The sequence below is a fragment of the Bison bison genome, unplaced genomic scaffold (genome assembly GCF_000754665.1).
Source record: "Bison bison bison isolate TAMUID 2011002044 unplaced genomic scaffold, Bison_UMD1.0 scf7180017864462, whole genome shotgun sequence".
NCBI classification, from domain to species: Eukaryota; Metazoa; Chordata; class Mammalia; order Artiodactyla; family Bovidae; genus Bison; species Bison bison.
This window is the reverse complement of record NW_011495024.1, coordinates 5595043-5603161: the sequence shown is the minus strand read 5'-3', so window position 1 is coordinate 5603161 and position 8119 is coordinate 5595043.

The following is an 8119-nucleotide window of genomic DNA, read 5'->3' as shown; positions in this document are numbered from 1 at the left end:
GATGTCCATCAGCAGATGAATGGATAAGCAAGCTGTGGTACATATACACAATGGAGTATTACTCAGCCATTAAAAAGAATACATTTGAATCAGTTCTAATGAGGTGGATGAAACTGGAGCCTATTATACAGAGTGAAGTAAGCCAGAAAGAAAAACACCAATACAGTATACTAACGCATATATATGGAATTTAGAAAGATGGTAACGATAACCCTGTATACGAGACAGCAAAAGAGACACTGATGTATAGAACAGTCTTATGGACTCTGTGGGAGCGGGAGAGGGTGGGAAGATTTGGGAGAATGGTATTGAAACATGTGAAACGTCATGTATGAAACGAGATGCCAGTCCAGGTTCAATGCACGATGCTGGATGCTTGGGGCTGGTGCACTGGGACGACCCAGAGGGATGGTGTGGGGAGGGAGGAGGGAGGAGGGTTCAGGATGGGGAACACATGTATACTAATTAAATAATTTTCTATTAAAGAAAAAAAAAAAAAGAAAAAAAAAGAATGCATTAAAAAAAAAAGAAAACAGCAAAAAAAAAAATAAAAATAAAGTTTATTAGGGACTGCCTTTGGGATTAACACTTGTAAGGGGGGAAGAAACAGAAATGGACAGAGAAAGAAATAAAAAATGTTGTAGACTTGATAACTTGAACTGACTTCACAGAGAACGCTGGAGTTTCAGAAATAGACCAGCAGAAGTGTCTTCTTACTAATAAGAATTGACCTGTCTTGGGTCTTCACTGATTGATACTTAAATATTGTCCAAAGTGGTCTCCACTGGCTGGAATTCAAAAATTTCCGAGTCCTCTTGAGAACCAGGACTTGTGAACTTTAGATTCCTGGACTCCCACCTCCTTCGTGAGTTTTCACTCTGTGCAAGTGTTGATAGGTTTTCAGCAAAAAGGTCAATGAGACCCCATTCTTATTTCTGGGGTTTTCTCTTCATGATGCCCTTCTTTTCAGCATTCTGCCTTCCAAATTCTTCCTGCAGCAGTTTTCCTGAACTTTGATCTCTGTCTCCTCAACTAAGGAAGACTATTGGCTCTGTTTTGTTTCCTTTTTACTGCGCCAAGATTCAGAAATTGTTTCTGGATAGAAATCTGGGACAGTCCTGGGGTTTACCATGTTTGTTTCCCTTTGTTTAAAAATTAGTCCTGCACTATTTATCATCCCATATTTCAAAACAATGTTATGTTTTGTCATGTTTTATTGTTTAAGGTAAGAGAATAAGTCTGTTCTCTGAATTTCAGCATGTAGAGAAGTAGAGGTTGTTACTCATTCCTCTTTTTCTCATCCTTCCGCCTTCTGAAAGAGTCAGGCAGTGTGTCCCTCAGAGCATTATGGAAGGTCATGTGCTATCCTATTATTCCACACATTTACAAATCTCCTCTCCAGTCACTTGAATCTTCCTTCCTAACTTCAGTGATAAACTATCTTACCTTTTGCCTAGGTTCTTGTTCAGTTCAGTCACTCAGTTGTGTCCAATCATTGTGACCCCATGGACTACAGCACGCCAGGCCTCCCTGTCTGTTGCCAACTCCTGGAGCTTGCTCAAACTCATGTCTATTGAGTTGGTGATGCCATCCAGCCATCTCATCCTCCGTCATCCCCTTATCGTCCCGCCTTCAATTTTTCTCAGCATCAGGGTCTTCTCCGAGTCAGTTCTTTGCATCAGGTGGTCAAAGTATTGGAGCTTCAGCTTCAGCATCAGTCCTTCCAATGAATATTGAGGACTGATTTCCTTTAGGATGGACTGGTTGGATCTCCTTGCAGTCCAAGGGATTCTCAAGAGTCTTCTCCAACACCACAGTTCAAAACCATCAATTCTTTGTCACTTCCATTGTATAATCATAAGGGATTTGATTTAGGTCATTCCTGTATGGTCTAGTGGCTTTCCCTACTTTCTTGAATTTAAGTCTGAATTCTGCAATAGGGATGCTAAATAAGGTTGCTAAAACCTTTAGCTATGTTAAGAAAAACAGAAATGATTCAAATTAATAAAATTGTAGGAAAGAGGAGCATCAAAACTGATACCACAGAAATAAAAAGGATAAGAGACTACTATGGACATTTATGTGCCAACAAGCTAGATAACTTAAAAGAAATATATAACATTCCTAAAAACATGCAGCTTATCCAAACTGAATCATGAAACAATAGAAAATTTGAACAAATCAATACTAAAAAAGAGATTGAATCAAAAATCTCCCAATAAACAAAACTAAGGGCCAGGTGGCTTCACTAATGATTTCTATGAAATATTTAAACAAAAAGTAATGCCCCTTTTCTCAAGTTTAAAAAAAAAATTGAAGAGGAATGAACACTTCCAAACTCATTTTATTATGCTAAGATTACTCTGAAACCAAAACCAGACAACGACAGTACAAGAAGAGAAAACTAAAGGCCAGTATACCTTATGAACATGGATCGAAAAATCTTTAACAAAATGTTAGCAAATGACATTCTGTATCAAATTAAAAGGATCATGCACCATGATCATGTGGCACTTACCCTTGGAATGTGAAGATATTTCAAATTAATAAATGTGATACACAATTTTAGTAAAGTTATAAAATATTATGATGCTTACAATAGATGCAGAAAAAGCAGTTTAAAAAATCCACTCTCAAAAGAGTGGGAATGTATTTGAACAAAGTAAAGTTCATATGTGACAAGCCCACAGCAAACATCACACTCAACAGTGACAAGATGTAAGATTTTCCTCCCAGATTAGGAACAAGACAAGAATGCCCAGTCCAACACTTTTATTCTATATGGTACTGAAAGTCCTAGCCACAGAGTTATGAAAGAAACATAAATAAAAGTCATCCAAATAGGAAAAATAAAAGTAAAGTTATCTATGCAGATAACATGATCTTATAAGAAAACTCTAAAGTCTTTACCCCAAACTGTTAGAACAAATAAATGAATTTAATCAAGTTGTAGGATACAAAAACATACATAGTCTCTACACTAACAATGAACTATGTAAAAGAGAAATTAAGATAATTGTGGCTCATGTGGTAAAGCGTCTGTTTACAATGTGGGAGACCCGGGTTCGATCTGAGTGGATCAATGGAGAAGGAAATGGCAACCCACTCCAGTATTCTTGTCTGGAACATCCCATGGAGGAGCCTGGTAGGCTACAGCCCATGGGGTCGCAAAGAGTTGAACAACACGACTGAACAACTTCACTTTCACTTCTTTCATTAACAATAGCAACAAAAATAAACAATACTAAGAATAAATTTAACCCAGGAAATGAAAAACTTGTACACTTAAAATTATAAGACACTGATGAAAAAATGAAAACCAAGTAAATGGAGAGGTATTCTGCATTCTTATATAGGGATAAATAACAATATTAAAATGTCCATACTACCCAAAGAGATCTATATATTCAATGCAACCCCTATCTTATCTGTAATAACAAAGCAAAACATGGAGATAAGAAAACCCAACCTTATTTATTTATTATATAAGGATGTGGATACCAGGAGGCAGGAGTCCTTAGCATCAATCCTGAGAATGGTATAGCAGGAGTAACGACTGGGAAAGTGCATGAGGAAACCTTCCGGGAGTTTGAAATATTCTTTATGTAGATGTGGGTGGTGGTTCCATGGATGTATTGATTTGAGAAAATTCATGAAGGTGTACATTTAGGATCCATGCATTTTATTCTATGTATGCTGCTGCTGCTGCTGCTAAGTCACTTCAGTTGTGTCCGACTCTGTGTGACCCCATAGATGGCAGCCCACCAGGCTCCCCCGTCCCTGGGATTCTCCAGGCAAGAACACTGGAGTGGGTTGCCATTTCCTTCTCCGATGCATGAAAGTGAAAAGTGTAAGGGAAGTCACTCAGTCGTGTCCAACTCTTCACGACCCCATGGACTGCAGCCTACCAGGCTCCTCCGTCCATGGGATTTTCCAGGCAAGAGTACTGGAGTGGGGGTGCCATTGGGTGTGACCAGCCTCAATTTAAAAAATAGAAACAGAGTAAGAAAAAAAATGGAACTAGGTAAAAATATGCATATCTGCACATTTGCCTCTGTTGCTTAAAATCTTTAAGTGATTTTGTAACTACATAGACACGAAGACAAAATCCTTACCTTCAGCTATAAGGCCACAATTAGGACCTCATTTGTCCTAGTATTATTTTGCTTTCCCCAACCAATCTTCACACATTCTTTTGTTTCCTTTAATGAAATATATCCTTTTATATTTTTTATTTTTTTATTTTTTATTTAATTTTTTTTTTTTTTGCTTTTTAAATTTTATTTTATTTTTAAACTTTACATAATTGTATTAGTTTTGCCAAATATCAAAATGAATCCACCACAGGTTTACATGTGTTAACTTTACAATATTGTATTAGTTTTGCCAAATATCGAAATGAATCCGCCACAGGTATACCTGTGTTCCCCATCCTGAACCCTCCTCCCTCCTCCCTCCCCATACCCTCCCTCTGGGTCGTCCCAGCGCACCAGCCCCAAGCATCCAGTATTGTGCATCGAACCTGGACTGACGACTCGTTTCATACATGATATTATACATGTTTCAATGCCATTCTCCCAAATCTCCCCACCCTCTCCCTCTCCCACAGAGTCCATAAGACTGATCTATACATCCTTTTTTTAAAAAAAGTCTACGCTCTGAAATGTTGTTCCTATTGTTTAAAAAGTGCTTTCAGGGGGCTTAATGGGGGAAGAATCCACCTGCAATGCAGGAGACACAAGAAATGTGGATTCAATCCCTGAGTCAGGAAAATTTCTTGAAGAAGGGCATGGCAACCCACTGCAATATTCTTGCCTAGAGAATCCTATGGACAGAAGAGCCTGGCAGACTGCAGTATTGCCTGGAAAACTTCTTTTCCACCTATAGTTCTTCCCTTTATTCCTAACTTAAAATGGTTTCATCAAATTGACTAGTAAACTACTTACTTGAATCATCAGTGTTTATATGGGAAATAAATAGTCTTTGTGATACATTTCAGTAAAAATTGTGTTTCAAGGTTACCAAATATCCTTAAATACTGATATTATAAAGAACTTTTTTAAAAATTATAAGCTAATGTAAATATTGAGTGATAGAAAACCACAATTTTGCAACTGTAGTAGTAGAACTGGTTATTGTTTAGTCGCTAAAGCTTCATGTAAGGAGAAAAATCAACTGGTTCTCTTATGATGAATAATTACTCTGGAATGCACTATACTATTGGAGTCCAATAGTATAGAAACAAATAAATAAATAGAGGCCACTCATATAATGAAAGATACATAAATAAAAATGTAATGATGGTGGTGGTTTAGTTGCTAAGTTCTCCTATTCTTTTGCAACACGATGGACATAGCCTGCAAGGCTCCTCTGTCCATGGGATTTCCCAGGCAAGAATACTATAGTGGGTTGCCATTTCCTTCTCCAGGGTATCTTCCTGACCCAGGAATCAAATTTGAGTCTCCTGTATTTGCAAGTGGATTCTTTTCCACTGAGCCACCAGGGAAGCACTTGTAGAATTGATAACCAAGTATAATTATAAGACACTAAAAATATTAGATTAAAGGTCAATTGATAACTGGACTTCAAATGGAGCTGAGATATTGTCTCAGCCTAATTGCTGGTTTGTGGAGTAAAATATAACCTCACATTGAAGAGATATTGCTAGTTCTACATTAAGCCAGTGGCTTTTCTGGTGGCTCAGACAATAAGGAATCTGCCTGCAATACAGGAGACCTGGGTTCCATCCCTGAGTTGGGAAGATCCCCTGGAGGAGGAAGTGGCAACCCACTCCAGTATTCTTGCCTGGAGAATTCCATGGACAGAGGAGCCTGAGGGCTAAATTCATAGTGTCACAAAGAGTTGGACATAACTGAACGATTAACATTTTAATTTTTACTACATTAACCCAGAGATCAAGTTTAAAATAACTGACAATGAGAAAATCTACATTAGGGCTTTTCTGGTGGCTCAGATGGTAAAGAATCTGCCCGCCGTGTGGAAGACCCAGGTGAAATGCGTGTCTATAAGGTTACTTTTAAAATTTAGCAAAAAGGTGTAAAACGGTACCTCATAATGGTTTTGATTTGCATTTCTCTGATAATGAGTGATGTTGAGCATCTTTTCATGTCAGAATGGCTGCAATCCAAAAGTCTACAAGCAATAAATGCTGGAGAGGATGTGGAGAAAAGGGAACCCTCTTACACTGTTGGTGGGAATGCAAACTAGTACAGCCACTATGGAGAACAGTGTGGAGATTCCTTAAAAAACTGGAAATAGAACTGCCTTATGATCCAGCAATCCCACTGCTGGGCATACACACTGAGGAAACCAGAAGGGAAAGAGACACGTGTACCCCAATGTTCATCGCAGCACTGTTTATAATAGTTAGGACATGGAAGCAACCTAGATGTCCATCAGCAGATGAATGGATAAGCAAGCTGTGGTACATATACACAATGGAGTATTACTCAGCCATTAAAAAGAATACATTTGAATCAGTTCTAATGAGGTGGATGAAACTGGAGTCTATTATACAGAGTGAAGTAAGCCAGAAAGAAAAACACCAATACAGTATACTAACGCATATATATGGAATTTAGAAAGATGCTAACAATAACCCTGTGTATGAGACAGCAAAAGAGACACTGATGTATAGAACAGTCTTATGGACTCTGTTGCAGAGGGAGAGGGTGGGAAGATTTGGGAGAATGGCATTGAAACATGTATAATATCATGTATGAAACGAGATGCCAGTCCAGGTTCGATGCACGATACTGGATGCTTGGGGCTAGTGCACTGGGACGACCCAGAGGGATGGTATGGGGAGGGAGGAGGGAGGAGGGTTCAGGATGGGGAACACATGTATACCTGTGGTGGATTCATTTTGATATTTGGCAAAACTAATACAATTTGTAAAGTTCAAAAATAAAATAAAATTAAAAAAATAAAATTTAGCAAAAAGGATAAAATAAATATGGCAAAATATAAACCACATTTCTAACTTAATAAAAAATCTCTTTATCAGATGGATTTCTCTGCTCCTCCACCCTGGGTTGACCAAGGACAGGCCTATGAAAACACAGTGGCATATGCTTTACATAGCACTTATTACAATCATAATTATTCATTTTTTTAAAGTTTATATTCTATACTAGGCAATAGGGTTCATCCTATTGTAGAAAATACTGTTTGCAAGTGTTAAATAACTAATTCTTAATGAAAAAAATGAAGCACACGGATAATTTCCAATTCTCTAATTGTTTAGTTTCTTATTTTTTCCATATTTTTTCTTTCATGTTGGATAAACTATCCTACTAATCTAAATTTTATATGCTACAATTTTGTAAATCTCTACTCAAGTGTTACCTCTCTGTAAAGTTTTCGCTTATCTTACCAAATAAAAATTTTTATCCTCTGTATGATTATTACTGTATCATTACCAAACGAAGATGCTCAACCTCAGTAACTAGATATTTACTTGTGTCTGTATTTACACTCTGTATCCATAAAAACAGGGGCTGTGCCTTTCATTCCGCTTCTTTCTCCTAAACATTCTATTACTTTGTATACTACTACTACTACTAAGTCGCTTCAGTCGTGTCCGACTCTGTGCGACCTCACAGACGGCAGCCCACCAGGCTCTGCCATCCCTGGGATTTTCCAGGCAAGAATACTGGAGTGGGTTGCCATTGCCTTCTCCGGTTACTTTGTATACCATATAATAAATAATCTTTGATTTGGGTTCATATCAGTATGTGCACAACAACACACCTTTATTATAGTACTTTTTAAAGTTCTAGTATTCTTTCATGACAAAATATTGAGGGATGTTTCCAATTGCTTTTCATAATTTTTTCGTAACTATTTAATAATGTTAACTAATACAATAGGATTAATCACTTCCTTAGACAAATCCAATCTTTTATTACTAATGTGCAGTCCCAGACTAATCTGTGCCAGAGCATAAGTCCACAGAACGCAGAAGAAGGGAGCCAAGAAAAAATAACAAGAAATTGAAGCAGATTTTTAAAACACTGAGATATTGCCTGTCACATTGGCTGTAATATCCCAGAGACAATAGAAAAGCTTTCAGAGAAGGAATTCAAAAGCACAGGAG